Genomic DNA, 15894 nt, shown 5'->3' with positions numbered 1-15894 from the left:
TCACATCTAGGCATGACCCAAGGCAGAGGCATGGGGAGAACTCAAAAAAGCAGGCAGATAGATAGGAGAATACTGCAGAAAATTGCATCTGTCATCAACCTGAAGAGTTCCTGCACAAGGAGGAGTAACTTATGATTAAATAACTCAAGAGAATTTTCTTCCAAGAAATGGTCCCGTTTTCTTTTAAAGAAATTACATCACGTACTCCTGAGACTTTTAAAACTGTGGTTGGTTAATTCCAGGTTAACTACCCAGGGAAAAGACAGTTTACAAACTATGAAATAAGAAGCATCAACCAACATGGCTGCTAAAGAAATACAAATTTGAATCTCAAGAGCATTCCTGATTTAAGAATACATGTTAGGAACACCTGGAAGCCACCACAAGCATGAAGGAGCATCTGTAGCAAATCAGTCTTCAGGCACCACAGTGAGCCATCTACAGGTCAGCGCTTTACATTCCACTAACTAGAAGTCATTGAACTAGATCTAGTCTTTCATCATACAGAAGAACAAATATCCTCAAAGTATATTCCAACTGTGGAACTACTTTAGTATCAAGATGAAAAAAATGTTTAAAAAAAAAAGAGTAAATTACCAGGGCTGGGGGGGTGTATGTGTGTGTAATTACGAGCACTGGTACTGAATCTTTCATGGTTACTGCTTTTTGTATTGTGTACAGCAGTAAATTCAGATTAAACCTACAGGAGACAAGCCTAGTATCTCTTTACCCTGGCTATGCTACATTATCCTAGTCTAAAGCAAGTGCTACTGTTCCTTAGCTGTAGGTCCTGTGAAACCCAAGCCAGCAGAATCTCTGATTAACCAGGAGCCTGATTAACATGGACTGACACAGCACAGTAACTGCAGCTCAGCCTTTTTTTTTTAATTGCTGCAAGGGACTGTCAATTTCTTTTGCATGTTACAGCAGTTGAATGTAAACTTAATAATGAAGGATTTATGGACATTCATGTAGACTGGAGGGGAAGGTACTCTCAACACATATTCATATGTGTTCGGTTGTTGTGGAGTTTTTTGACCTATGCATTCAAGAGAACTTTAGAGGACTATGAAGTTGCTAGTCATACAACCCATGAAATGGAGCCTCACAGTTAAACATAAATTCAACAAACAAAAGCAGCACAAAGAAGGACTCTCAAGTCTTCCTATTTAGGAAACCTTCATCAGGACAATTAAAATCAAATCTGTATCCACTCAAACTTCCAAACCGGGACTCATCACTAAGTGTGGGCTAAGAGGAGCCAATTACAGCTATTCCTGGATACCTGAAATGCCTAAGTCACAGAATGGTAGGGGTCGGAAGGAACCCTTAAGAAATCCAGTCCAATATCCCTGCAGGTCCACCTAGATCAGGTCACACAGGAACATGTCCAGGCGGGTCTCAAAGACCTCCAAGGAAGGAGACTCCACATCCTCCTTGGGCAGCCCGTGCCAGGGCTCCCTCACCTGAACAGTAAAATACTTTTATGTTGAAAAGAAACATTACCCCTTGTCCTGTTGCTAGATACAACAGAAAAAAGGGATGTCCCAACCTCCTGACACCCACAATTTAGATATTTACAAATATCAATGACATCCCCCTTCAGTCTTCTGTTCTCCAGACTAAACAGCCCCAGTTCCTGCAGCCTTTCCTCATAAGGGAGATGTTCCAGTCCTCTGATCGGGACTCTCTCCAGAAGTCCTCTGTCTCTCTTGAGCTGAGGAGCCCAGAACTGGACACAGGACTCCAGATGAGGCCTCACCAGAGGGGGAGCAGAATCTCCCTCAGCCTACTGGCCACACTCTTCTCGATGCATCCCCAGGATGCCATTGGCCTTCTTGGCCACAAGGGCACATTGCTGGCTCACGGTCAGTTTATTATCAATCAGGACTCCCAGGTCTCTCTCTGCAGAGCTGCTCTTCATCAGTTCAACCCCCAGCCTGTACTGGTGCATGGGATTGTTCCTCCCCAGGTGCAGGACTCTGCACTTGCCCTTGTTGAACCTCATGAGGTTCCTCTCTGCCCAACTCTCAAGCCGGTCAAGATCATGCTGAATGGCAGCACAGCCTTCTGGGGAATCAGCCAGTCCTCCCAGTTTGGTGTCATCAGACAACTTGCTGAGGGTACATTCTGTCCCCTCATCCAGGTCATTGATGAAGATGTTGAACACGACTAGCCCCAGAACTGATCCCTGAAGAACTCCACTGGCCACAGGCCTCCAGCTCGATTCTGTGCCATTGATCACCACCCTCTGGGCTCTGTCAATCAGCCAGCTCTCGATCCACCTCACTGTCTCCTCATCCAATCCACATCGCCTGAGCTTTCTGATGAGGATGTTGTGGGAGACAGTGCCAAAAGCCTTGCTGAAATCAAGGTAGATGACATACACTGCTCTCCCCTCATCTAGCCAGCCGGTTATGCACTCAGAGAAGGATATCAGGTTGGTCACACAGGATTTCCCCTTGGTGAAGCCATGTTCACTCCCCCTAATAACCATCTTATCCTTCATATGTTTAGTGATAACATTCAGGATGAGTTGTTTCATCACCTTTCCAGGGATGGAGGTGAGCCAGCCAGTTATGCACTCATAGAAGGCTAGTACTAGAAGGCAGGTCATAGAGGACTTTTGTGAGACTAAATGATGTCTGACATTCCTTTGGCATTTGGTAACATCTATATTAAAGGAGTAAGTTAAACTACAACAGAGTAGTGCTTTTATGAAGAGTTTTTATCTCTACGGCTCTTTCCTCAAATTTTTATTTTCTTTCAGACTCCAGAGAGGGACCTGCAGTCAAGCAACAGTTGATGCCCAAAAACCTTGGGGCCTTGCAAGACTATTTTTAAGAAGTCAATCTTTTTCAAAAAGGGAGGTAAGTAGTAGAACAATGCAGCATCACCCCCAAGACACTACACAAGCATAAATTAATACAGGAGTAACCAAGGCCTTTTGGTATCTCTAGCAGAGCTGCTGTAACATGACCTTTGATGTGCTAAAGCAACCTGCAGAAAACAGAGAGGCTGGCTTTCTGCCATGCCCAACATTTTCACAGGGAGGAAGCAACACTTTGCCATCCTGATTTTCTTACTCATTTAGGCCACATGCACTGCAAAGTCAGATCTAGCTAATAAAAAAAGAATATAGATATCCCTGATGTTTAAATCAGAAAAAAAAGCACTCCACAAATCCACTACTGTTATTGAGAAGACCACACCACCAGGCCCAAATTTTTAACATCTGGATCACCAGGACTGGAGGCATTAGAGCAAGACCTCTCATGAGCAGCACACAGAAGGAAGAAAGGTGTAACTTGCCTCTGAAACTTCAGAGTCTGGCAAGTATTCTGTGTGTAATCTGTTCTCATGCAAATAACTTCAATGTGCTTTGAAACCTACTCAAACATGCTGGTTTCTGTGAATATGTACCAGTGCATAAAGAGGTTTGAAAGGAAAATGGCAACAAAATAACACTGCAGGTACCAAACCGAATGCCTTGCCATTCTAAGCCACAGATTGTGTGACATTCTCCCCTCTTGCTCCCTAGTAAATCCCATCAGTGTCCCATCAAAAGTAATTAAGTCACATTAGTTTGAGTGCCAACAATACTCCACCATTAAGAGTTAGTTCCTTCATCAAGCATTAGAAGACAGTGCTAATTCTGTACTTTATTATTTTTAATGTGAACATTTAACTCTTAGCTCTTTGTATCTATGTTGGTATTCTAAATTAAATGTGTTCAGCAATATTTATTTCAGAAGAGACTGAAAGTCACAACCTGCAATTTTCTTATCCGTCTGTGGAACAACAGCAAGCAACTGTAAAATTAGCTGCTTCCGACAAAGCATTTTCTTCAGAGACCTACTCACTTTATTTTAATTTCTTCCCCTATCAGTAAGGAGTACAAAATATGACAATATTGCACATGTGCTGAGATGTCCCTCTTCTAAACCAGAGACTTCAGTTCCATAACCAGTAATCATCAGTCATTTTCTTGAAATTAATTGCTCTAAGTAAAGCAAAGTAAATAAAAGCAATGGAGGTTATCCAGGAGACAAAAATAGAGGTTTAGAAGAGTATTACTGCATCTCAAAGAGGAAGAGATGCTATTTTTATACACGCTATTATTAATGAGACTGAGAAATGTATGTATCATTAAATATTAAATAACAGAATAAGACGAAAACAATCCAACTATAGATTGGGAAATTAGAAAAATGCATCTGTGAACAGAAGTAACAATGAAGAATAGAAATAAGAAGGTGAGTGTAAGCAAGGAAGGAGTAGAGAGAAAAGGTAGTCAGAGAAAATAGCAAGGAGAGCAAGGCATTAAAGAAAGAAGGGTCAGGAACTGCAGGAGGAAGTGAAAAGGATAAAGGAATTATTGGCTAAAAATATCCAAAAGAAAGGTAACAGCAAATGATTGGGGGTTTTTTTTGGTACATTTAATACAACATTGGAAAAATAGAAAGTGCCTTTCTGAAAATATAGAAAGATATAAGAAGAGATGAGTTTAGAAAATAAATTAACAGCAAGCAGTTACCAAAGGCTCTGCAATTTCTCTCAGCAGACCAGCACTTCGGTTCATTACCCAGTGCCATGACATCATTGCCTTACGATGAGAGCTTTTGGAAAACAGGAAAAAAAAGGCAAAAAACCCCAACCCAGAAACAGAAGTTTCAGTCTCAATCTCTTTTCTCTGCATTCATGAGCAAAAACATCCAGCCTATGACAAGTCTCTCCTTTGTTTATGATCCAAAAACAACGTACTAGAGAAATAACTTGTCTAAGGTACCAGAAATAAAACAGTTACGTTAACCAAGACCTTTACGTGGCTCAGCTTCCCCACTGGAATGGCAGTGCTAAGGTGGCTTATTCTAAAACAACTCATGCAGCTCTGAACTGTGACACCCTGCATTTTGCAGCCATGCCCAAAAGCCTCTCCACCACAAAAAAAAAATCTCCTGCCAGGAGCACTGCAATGCAGTACTCTCAATCACAGAACGGTAGGAGTTGGAAGGGACCTCTAAAAATTATCTAGTCCAACTCCCCTGCTAAAGCAAGTCCACTTAGATCAGATTGCAGTACTGCATCAGTAGCTCCTGGTTTAACCGCTATAGTATCTGCCTTTTGGTAGAGGTGGGTTTAAACAGCACAGCAATTAAAAGCAGCCTACACCCATCTTTCCACAATGACAACTCATTTGGTCACAGCAAGCATGAGGATTTTGAGTGGCACTCTGTGTGAGCTCCAAACAATACAGTGCTATTTCTACTACCTCTTCCTCCCCCTGGTCTGAAGAGAGCAGCATTTGAGTGGGGAGGGCAGACAGATGGACATAAAGCAGATTCATTGACCTATCCACACTTCAGCTGTAGTTAATAATGTGCTCACTGAAAAATGCCCTAGAAGCAGTAAGGATGATGGGTTCTAAGTGTATTCCAAACACTCTCTGTACTTCTGGCTTCGGAATATCAACGTATGAAGCTATGAGAACTGAGTGTTCTTGTTTCCAAGGTGCCTTACAAAAAGTTAAAAATCAAAGTTTATTACTTTCTCCTTCAGTGAACAGTTCAATATTCCATTAAACGTTTGCTGTGATCCCTATTGGCACATACATACGAAGTCCAAGGATGTAAGTAACCTACTTGGGCAGTCATGGCAAAAGGCTTTCCTTTGACAAAGGCTGAACTTTCCATGTTTTAATAAAAAGCACAAATGCAGATTACGAGACAAGTTAAAGAACATTCTTCTCCTCTCACTCCATTACACATGTTCCATTAGTGTGTTTCACAATTGGCTCCAACTAATTGCTATGAAAGGTTCTCCTCCTTCACCCTGCCCACATGTCCTTGACTCCTCCTTCGTGCTAGATCAGATGGAAAAACAAAAATATTTACCTGTGCCACCATGTGAACAACATAAAAATGAAGGCAGAAATAAGTGACCGTCAGAAAGGGGAAAATGAGAACCTATCAACATTTTTCATTCTAGGCTGCTTTCCCCTTTCATACACACACGGCAACTCCACTACTGGCATAAGGTCTTCCAGGAAACACCAGACAGGGAGTGATACCAATGAAAAGGCAAAAAGTGAATTTCTGTTGTTGTTATTGTGTACCTTTATGGTTTTGGTGTTGTTGCTTTTACAGTGGGGGAGGGAATAAGAAAATCAGATACGGAAGAAAATATTCAGGCCGTTTTCCTGACTAATCATCTTTTCAGGGCAGTAGGATTTCCCTTTCCCAGCTAAGCCTGTGGCAGTCTGATGCAAGATTCATTGCAAACTGCCAAGCAGAGGGCATGCTTGGTAAATACCGATAAAACCAGACTGATATTTACCTGGGTCAGAAGTTTATCAGAACAGTTGAAAAAAACCCCACATTCCAAAGAAGATAAGCAAGTAGGCATAAAAGACATCAGAAAAAAGAACCCTAAACCCTGAATTATCAAAGCTATCATATTAAGAGATACAACAGCAAGAGCAATTAACATTAAACCTCTTACTGCAAGGCTATTTGAGAAGTGATTGTATCATTTGTGCCTAGGAGCAAAGAGATAATTGGCACAGATATAGCATTATCCATGGCAATATATGGTTAAGTCACTGATTTGTCACCTGTGACACTGATCCACCATTCAAAGGGAACTCTTCAAAATAAGCACATGATTAAGAAGTCTGCTTACAATCTCAGTGAAGGTAATTAATGTACTAGCTATGAAGAGATGTTTCTCAAAGCTCATTTGATCATAGGCAAGGTTAGATGTCAGGAGGGCAGTACTCAGCCTAAGACCCACTCTCCCCGCTTCTCTCCACTAACCACAGAGTCAGCCCAACACAACTCTCCTACACTAAGGTTAGCCTTTATAAATATTCTCCTATCTTATTAAAGCTGTTTATCCAGTGGTCAGCACAAACCAAACTCTGAAAGGGAAGTTAACAGAACAAACAAAACCACACACACACAAAAAAAAATCAATTTTGTGGACTAAGAGAATTATTGTAACAAAAAGCCATTAAGCACAGCACCTAATGTCACTCTGACTTCACAAGGTTACTCAAGCTGAGGCCCTCACTGTGAAGGAACCTAGTAACACCTTTTCTGTTCCTGTGGTTTGTTCTTCTGGCTTCTGAGTCTGTCCACTTCCTTTTTTCCACTTCTCTCATATCCTTTTCTCTGTCTTTTCTGGTACTTTTCCTTTTGGTTTAGTAAACTGGCACATAGTAAAACTTCTAGGCTTTCTTCATGGCCTCTATTTGCAAAATAGTTCACCTGCATATAAAACTCACACATCTTCGTACATGTCCATACAACAGCCAAGAAAGCCAAATTATCCATTTCTTTGCCACACCTGCTTCTAAATGCACATAAACAGCTTTCCTGGTTTTCTTCTTCTTTACTTCTGCACCAACTTAATTTTATAGCAAGATAAAACTGCCACTGATATTGGGACTAGAAATAGGCACCTAAAATAGCAGTTTGTTGGGTTTTTTCTTTTAAAGTACCAAAACCATCTTTTGACCATGTACATAATGTTTGAGCAAAACTAAAGAGGTCATGCATGTTTTTTGGACTTCCCACACAGCACACTGCATGCAAAAATAGTAATCAGAAGTGCAAAATGCTTTTGTAACCAGAAAGTCCCCAGCCTCATTGCAGGAAGGCTCAACATCATCCTCACCAACTCTGCCCCTGGAGGGCTCTTTATATGTGGAATTAACTTTTGAAGTCACACTAAGCCAGCAAAGCCTCCCTGTTTACAACTGGGAACTTGAACAAGAAAGCTATAGAGTGTATGTACAGGTATGGACTACTTACTGTTTTTCTCCCAAGCATCATGGGATTCTATTACTAATGATTCTATGATCCTGCAACTGGGGAGTTATTAAACCAGAACAATAATTAAAGATGCTTTGGGAGTCCCATGCCTAAGAGAACTCTGTTCCAATAAACTAGATTACTAACACCGCAGACTCAGATAGACATGACGCTGCCCTGAGAGTTTTGAGGCTTTTTCTGCCCTTCCCTCCTGTTGAGATCTGGGGACTTTTAAGAAATAGCCACTCCTATAGTCAGAGACACACAGTTGGCTTCCAGAGGTCAGGCAAGTCCCTAACAAAGGCTTTTCCAAATATGTCTAACACCTAAGCATCTTTTAAATTAAAAGCTGAATAAAAATGAAATTTGAAGAAGCAATCCCAAACCAGGATTCTGCTGAATCAATCTATAAAAAGGCAAAATAATCACCATCATACATAAACACCAGATAGCCAAATACCGTGTCAGAAAAAGCAATCATAATGCTATTTATTAGTTACTTCCATCAACCCCCCTGCCCAGACGCCCATATATAACAGCAGTGGAAAGTTCTGCCTAACTTACCAAGTACCATTTCACAACTACCATATGCCAGTAGAGTCTGCATCATTGAAGATCACAGTGGAGCACCACCGCTCCTTCCCACGACCCACTGTCCACTCAAACTAAGTGCAGTAAGTTTGGACAGATATGCTTGACTATCAGCACATGCAGACACAAGTTAATTCCTGGCCAAAGCTATTCTGGTTTTTACAAGCTAACAAGGTGGTGTTCAGACTGCAACCTGCTTCTAGCAAAACAAGCTACTTAAGAGTAAAATCCAAATCAATAGTTCAAAACAAGAACACCTCATGATGAAAACAAAGACCCTCAGACCATGCAAATGCCTTACTCTGCCTGCTTTATTCACTCTGCACCAACATCACTGAGCCTCATCGCCTTTTTTCAAGGAAAGGAGGCAGGACTTGTCCCTCTTCCCCCCTGCAAGGCCTTTCCTCTGATACTGCACCCGCTGTAGCTGCACTCCCGAGATTAAACTTCCTCTTAGAAAAAAAAAACAAAAAAAACAAAAAAACCCAAAAAAACCCCTCATTTGCGTAAAGTTTCTCACGATCCTTGAGACTGCAGTTTCCCCCCGAGAACTACCTCCGTTAAACGGGTTTAGTTACCCTGTTAACTCGATGGAATCCAGAGAAGCGACATCTGAGGCCAAAACACGCAAAACCGTTTATTTTTGAAGACACGGGCTGCTGACGGCGGCGGCAGTGGCGACCCGGCCCCGCCACCTGCCGGTCGCTGTCGGGGCAGCCGCGCTCCCGCCGCCAGCTGAGCCTCCGCAGCGAGCGGGTGGGTACCGCCGTCCGCGCCGCCTCGCTCCGCCGCGCCGTGCGGGGGCGGCCGCCTCGCGCTCACCGCACCGCTCGGACCCCGGTTTCGGGGTGGGGAAACAACCCTCCCGGCGGCGCCGAGTCGCTGGGAGCGCCGCGGGCGGCCCCGCCGCGGCCGCTAGGGAGCGCTGTGGTCCCGGGCGCCGCGGCCGCGCCCCGCCTCCCCGGCATCCGCCGCCCTCAGCCCCGCGGCGCGGCGGGACGCCCCCGCCCCGCGCTCGGCACCGCGCTCACCCGCACACACAGAGCGCTGAAAACGGCAAAAGCGGGAGAAACACGAAGAATATGGGATGCAGCCGTTCTAGTTCGCCTTCATTCATCCAGAAAGCTTGTTTATCTCCATGAAAACGGAGAGCTCATTTACACAGAAAACAGCTAACAGTGCAGGTACAGAAGTACCTGATTCTCACATAGAAGCTGGCGATAAAAGCAAGAGCACCTGACCCCAGCAACAACACTCGGACAAAACACAACCTGCCGCGAAAAGCAGGCTCTTGGATGATGGTGGAGCACAGACCAGAGATGGGAAACAGGGACCTGTCGGGCACATCCATCCCCAGCTGCTGGGCATCACCCAGGCCAGGGCTATGCATCTCCTACCTGATGTTACATCCTCCCCTACTAATTTTATTACGGAGTGAATGCATATAGAATGTGCCAGGGAAGGCTTGCCAGGGATAGAGTCCTACAGAAATCCTAATAAAGTAAATCTTTGCCCTGGGCCATGTCTCTTCACTGCTTGCCCTGAGAAAGTGGGTGCCCCCCAGAAGGCAGTACTAACCCCAACAGCCAGCCTCTTCCTTCTCCAGGCAATCCAGAGCCACTCACTACCCTTTCACATCTAAAAAGAGCTCAGGGCCAAAACCTATGTTAGTTTTCCCTCTGAGTAAATATTTGAAGCTGTGTGGGTGCAGGAAAAGCCCAGATAAATCTGCCCCGTGCTCCACACACCGGGAGCCAGTGCAACTGATTGCTGAAGCCTGCTTGTGAACGAGGCCAGAAAGTGAGAGCAATCTAAATCTAACATCATACTTTCCTGGGGAAAAGTAATGCCCAAAATGCCACAGCAGATATTCTGCAGGGCCACCACACTTGCCAACTCAAGCCAGGCTAAACCAATGCCCTCCCTTCCCTTAGTCCTCTCATCAGCAACAAAGCCACAGAAGAAGGTAGTAAGTTACTGATGTCACACCAGAACACCCACATCGGGGGGGGGGGGGGGGGGGGGGGGGGCAGAAGAGTATTTCATCTTAAGAAGGTGTAATGTATAAGTGAGGTCTTTTTTTCCCCCCTCCTTTCAAAACATTGAATTGACAGTATTTAAAATTCCTTCTCCTTTCCCCACTGTAAAGCCAATGTGACTCCTCAGATTAAATTAATCCTTATACTAATTGAATTACTAGATATCCTTCAGTGTCTTCCTGAAAACTCCCCTAAATTTTATACTTTCCATTGCTACGAGGTCATTTAGCTTACCCACAACAAACACACGCTCACAGCACTGAGAAACATTCCTTATCCTTTGTGCCACGGCATATGACAGGAAAAAACCCAAACCAATAGTTGTTTTGGCTGAAGATGCCAAAGAGTGATTGCATTCTCCCCTCAGTCTAGTCCAACTTTGCTCACTGGCAGTTACCTTTGAGCAAACACTAAAAAAACAGCAAGATGCTGTGTGTTTGAATCCTGCCTGCTATTCCCAGGGATACTAACAAGCAAGAAACAAGTCCTTGCTGAATCTAGCTTAAGAAAATACACACAGCACAGTGTGTGTGTACATAGACACACAAGAGATGCTGGTATGTTAGAACACACACAAGTTTTTGTGTCTTAATTTCCAAGACACTTTACTGCAACAATACACTTCTGAAATCAGATTTTATTATTTTTTTTTTATCATTCTTTACAAAAATTGGGAAGCTAAAAAAATTGAGTATTTCACTGTGCAATCATTTTCAGTACTGGTGAATAAGTCACTGGTTCTCCTTTTCATGAACACCCAAATACCTGAAGGAATTGCCTTTTGGTTTTTGCTTTCCTTGGTTTTTTTTCCTGTTTGTTTGTTTTAACAGAGCATCAGCCAACATGGCAAAGACTTGTTATTCCACTGCCAAAAGCATCACTAGTATAAAAGTGATGTCAGCGCTGTTTTGTTAGTAACACTGGCCTTCCCTCTGAAGAGGCAGAATATAGACATTGCCAGGTCAAGCATTAATGGAAACCATTGTTAGTTTACTTAAGCCCAACAGCATGAAAGCTTGTAAGACAACATCATCAAAAAATGATCTGGGATCACCTCCCACCACTCCAGCTTACTTCTTCTGAAGGTCCATGTGCTCAGAAATCCAAGTGACTTGAAGACATGGCAGAGGTAGTCACAAAAAAGGAATTAAAATCTTGACTTTTTTTGCACTTTCAGCTTTACCTCCCTCCTCACTGACTTACCTACAACACACACTGGAACACAGCACTTTGCAGAAAGAGATGTGCCTGCAAGACTTTGAACTCAATGAAAAACAGGCATTTCACGCAGTCTACTCTTCCAAATTTAGTAATGAATCAACTGTCATAATAGGATTTGACACAAGAGTCTGAATCTTTTGTTACTGTGCCAAGCTAGAGTTTTGTCTACTGCTGTAGTTTCAATATTGCACGTAGACTCCATGAGTTATCTGATCAAAACTGTATTTATATTTTCAATTATGAAAACAGTGTTTGATTCAATTATTTCAGTGAATAGTTAGTTTTCCTGGTTACTTTCTCAAGTAAGCCAAGTTCTTTCTACTGTCTACTTTGCATGAAATTACAAGAAAACTCTAAAAAGGGACCTTTACTGTGATGCACAAGAATTTTACTGCGATGCACAGGAAGATTACTGAAGGGCAAATATTCTGAATAGCAAAAGACATTGATCAATAAGTTCTACAGGTTAAAGAAGTGAAGTTTATACATTCCACATATGGGAACAAGTAATGATATGGCAGCTCCAATAAAAAGAAAAAAGAAATCAAGAGAAGTAGCTAAAATGGAAACCTTTGAAACCACTCAGTGGAGTGTAATACAGGTGCCACCAATCACAGAATAGTAGAAAAAAATAACATTTTCAAAGGGTTCTTTGGCATTAATCTAGACCAGTCTCCTGCTCAAATGCGGGCTGGCTTCAAACTTACATCAGGCTGCTTTCTGAAGCAACTGAACAAGAATGGACGGTGCTCAAAGCTCATGAGCGTTACTACCCTGATAGACCACCACAAGTTTGAAGGTTCCACCAGAAAGACTCGGCCTTACAAATCCTGAAGAGCAGGAAACAGAGATGACACAGACTTCATATGAACCTTGCGATTCACACTTTTGCGATACCCCACCTCCAACTAAAACCAGACAAGTTATTTTCTGAAATAGCAGAAAAGAACAGACAATCAGAAGAACTAGCATTTTCTTCCTAAAATAATACAGCTTTAGGATAAGAGAACCAGGAAAAACTGTATGGCTCATCAAAAGTACAGTTACAAGAGTACAGCAGGCAACTCTGCAGAACATACCTTATATTAAGATCTATTTTAAAAATTACTTCAACTATTTGGCTTCTGCAGTCCTGGTTGGAGGCCAAATCCGAACCTCAGCACTCCAGCAGCGGTAGCCTTTAGTATGCCATACTCATTTTCCTGTAACAGTTTAAGCTAAGAGATCTCACTAGCCTGAAAAAGTATAACTAACTCTTCTCTCTCCTGGATGCTTTTAAGGAGGAAAGTCACATTCCGTCAGTCTTCCACTGGTGAGGGTAAACAAGGCAGCATCTGAAGAGAGTAAGAAATTCAATACATGAAACCTTTTTGAGAAATTCTAACAGGGCAAGAGATATCAAAGTGAAAAGTGGTTTTACAGTACCGTCCCAGATGAAATCCTGCTTGTCTGCCTTACAAATGTAAATATGCCTAGGTTCTAGCACTGAAGCACCCAGAAACCTCAAGAATTCAGTGTAACTGTGCCACCAGATCATGCTAATAAGATCCAATTATGTATTAAAAAAAAAGTTAAACAATTATGTTGTAATTGGGTATGATGTCAAGATTCTGGGTGCAGACAGCATTGAAAGAAGGTAAGAGAGATCCTACCTAAAAAGTAAAAATCAAGAGATTGATCCAAAGTGTTAATGCCCTGAAGACTGCCGACTTAAGACTACGCAGAATCCATTTTTTAAATGTCAAGTCTGTTTAACAGGCAGCTATAGGCAACTTATTAAAAGAAAGCAAGCAAAAAAATAGAATAGTTTGGTCTTAGCTTTGTTAAAAAACTGACTATGAATCTGCGAGAATTTTATATGTTTTGCTGCTGTTCTCTAACACTCAAATGACCACTTCTACGGAGTTCAACACCTACATATCTTGTGACTATCTCCTTTATAAAGTATCACTCAATCACTGTTTCAGTCCAAATGTTTAGATGAACCCTGACTGAATTAAACCATCATGAACAACTTGTTAAAGTGCAAAGATGCTTGAACAGTAACTCAGTGAGTACTGCTCTCTATGGTCACTTCTGGAACCCAAAAGCAAAATACAGCAGAAAAGGAGAACAGAAACACTGACATGAAGAGATGTAGAAATGAATGTTGCTGATGTCTGTAGTTCAGAGAACAAAAATAGAAAAGAAAGCAGGGCTCATACAATGTTAAGACTATATAAATGAACTGGAGATACCTGCATCTTGTATCATCCCATTTAACATAATTCTCATAACGTCTGTGTTACACAACTACAATTTTAAGTATCTAAATCTATCAAGAGTCACTTTTTCAATTCCAAGCACTCTTGTCTGCATTGACTGCCAATAATAACCACATGCTTAACTGAAGGTCTTTCTATAGCCACTAGAAGTTAAAGATTGACGTTTCTACTGTTTCAATACCTTGGTCAAAGTTATGATGGAATTTTCCTCTTTTTTTTTTTAATGCTAGAAGTTGTACTCCAGACTGAGCTCTAACAGCAAGGTTAGAGACACGCTAGAAATGTTTGCAATACATGTTTGCTGAGGTTAAGAATAGCCCAAAGATAAGCAGTTGCCTAAACTTGGCAGTTATGAACTGGGACTCTACACAGGCACAAAACATTCTTCTGATGCTCAGACTCATTTGTTCTCAAACACTGACTGTCCGGCTCCAAAGCTGTACAAAAGTTTAATGAGGTGACAATCCCCTGCTGTCACAAAGTTCTGAGATATTCAGGTCACAGAAAAAAAAAACACACCCCAAAAAACCCCATGGCTAATTTGACACAACAGGAACTCACTGAAGAGAATTAGATAATAGGTGCTTGGAGTTTGGTTTTTCCTGATATCAAGGTTCCTTTTTTTTGGTTTTATTACCAACGTTAAAAGAGAAGGTTCACACTTGGTTATCAGAACGTGTAGGTATATGGAATACTTGAATCTTCATGAGGATTTAAACACATTCATTTCAGGAGAGTCATCATTCAGAATCATTTCTTTCCCAAAGTTCTCAGAAGCTTGAAATAAGATCTTAAGACAGTCTTACCTTTACATGCATCCATTAGTAAAGGAGAAGTTTAGCAATGCATGTAACATCATCCTTAGCAATTGAGTAAGCCTGCCTTTCATCAGCAAGAGTACCATGTGGCATCTGCCTTCATTAATAGCATATTTCCTATAGCATTTATGGGAAATAGCAATTTTGCAAATGTACCATTATTTGATATCACATGCCATCTATACCATTTCTTTTGAAACCACTGCTATCATATAGTTACTGGGAACATACCTTAATGTCATGGCTACAATAAAATAATTCCCTCAGCTCATAAAATATATTTTGTCTACAGTGAAACATGTAATTTTTTTTAAATTTACATTCCACTTCCAAAACTAAGGAATACTTAAGGCCTTGTTTGTACCAGTAGAGCTCATCAGGCTCATTATTTCTATTTAGAATTTGAGGTAAGAACATTCATAAACACCCTGAATACAGACACACTAACAGTAACTTAAATAAGAGTAACTGCACCTGCCTGCTCAGCATTAACTTTAGCACCAGTTAGCATAACATGTAAGAGTCCATTAAGTTCAAATGCTCCCATATTAGAAAGCTGCACTGAGTAATTTTTTCCACTGATTTTAATTGAATACGACTTCTCCCTGTAATTGGTGATCAGTTTCTAAAAGCAGATCACATACAACATAAATTGTTCACCTAAATTAGTCAGACATTAGAATTCCTGTATCTTCCCTTTTTTCATATGTTCTCACTAGGAAGCACCCAAGTTTACGTTCATTTTAAAAGTAAAACCAGAATCAAGGGCATTTTGGTCTCTGAAAATACCAGAAGATTCTATTTTCAGTAAAATACCGCTCCTTCACATCAGCATGCAATACCATTATATTTCACAACCACTGAGCAAACAGAACTTCCAGATTAACAGAAAGGCAGCCACCACAATCTGGATATTTCCTCATCACAAATAATAGACAAAAACTAAATGATATCAATTTAGACTCAAACTTTACCTCAATAACTGTATCCCTGTGTGCACATAGAATATGAATTTTCATTCTGCTCTAAAATAGCTACATGTCAGAATCAGCTTTCAACAGAAAGTTACTCTAGCTAGCAATGGATACTATCACTACAAATAATTACTAGAAATAGTGTTGAATACATTGTCAAGCTAAACAGAAGA

At 41.4% G+C, this 15894-nt stretch overlaps 1 protein-coding gene across 4 annotated transcripts in view; it reads right to left on the bottom strand.

The window, feature by feature from the left end:
• Positions 1 to 15894, bottom strand: part of TSC22D1 (TSC22 domain family member 1) — a 92613-nt gene that overhangs the window by 20387 nt on the left and 56332 nt on the right. The window contains exon 1 of one of the 4 annotated variants that reach the window (XM_061995050.1): positions 8984 to 9007. The exons of 2 other annotated variants lie outside the window; for them this stretch is intronic. The gene's annotated coding sequence lies outside the window, so the exon portion shown is untranslated. Of the gene's footprint in view, positions 1 to 8378; positions 8446 to 8983; positions 9008 to 15894 lie in introns of those variants that run through there. One more of the 4 variants, XM_061995041.1, reaches the window with a different exon arrangement.

This window comes from Colius striatus, chromosome 1 (assembly GCF_028858725.1).
Source record: "Colius striatus isolate bColStr4 chromosome 1, bColStr4.1.hap1, whole genome shotgun sequence".
In the NCBI taxonomy this organism is placed as follows: Eukaryota; Metazoa; Chordata; class Aves; order Coliiformes; family Coliidae; genus Colius; species Colius striatus.
This window is presented reverse-complemented; position numbering and strand designations above follow the sequence as displayed.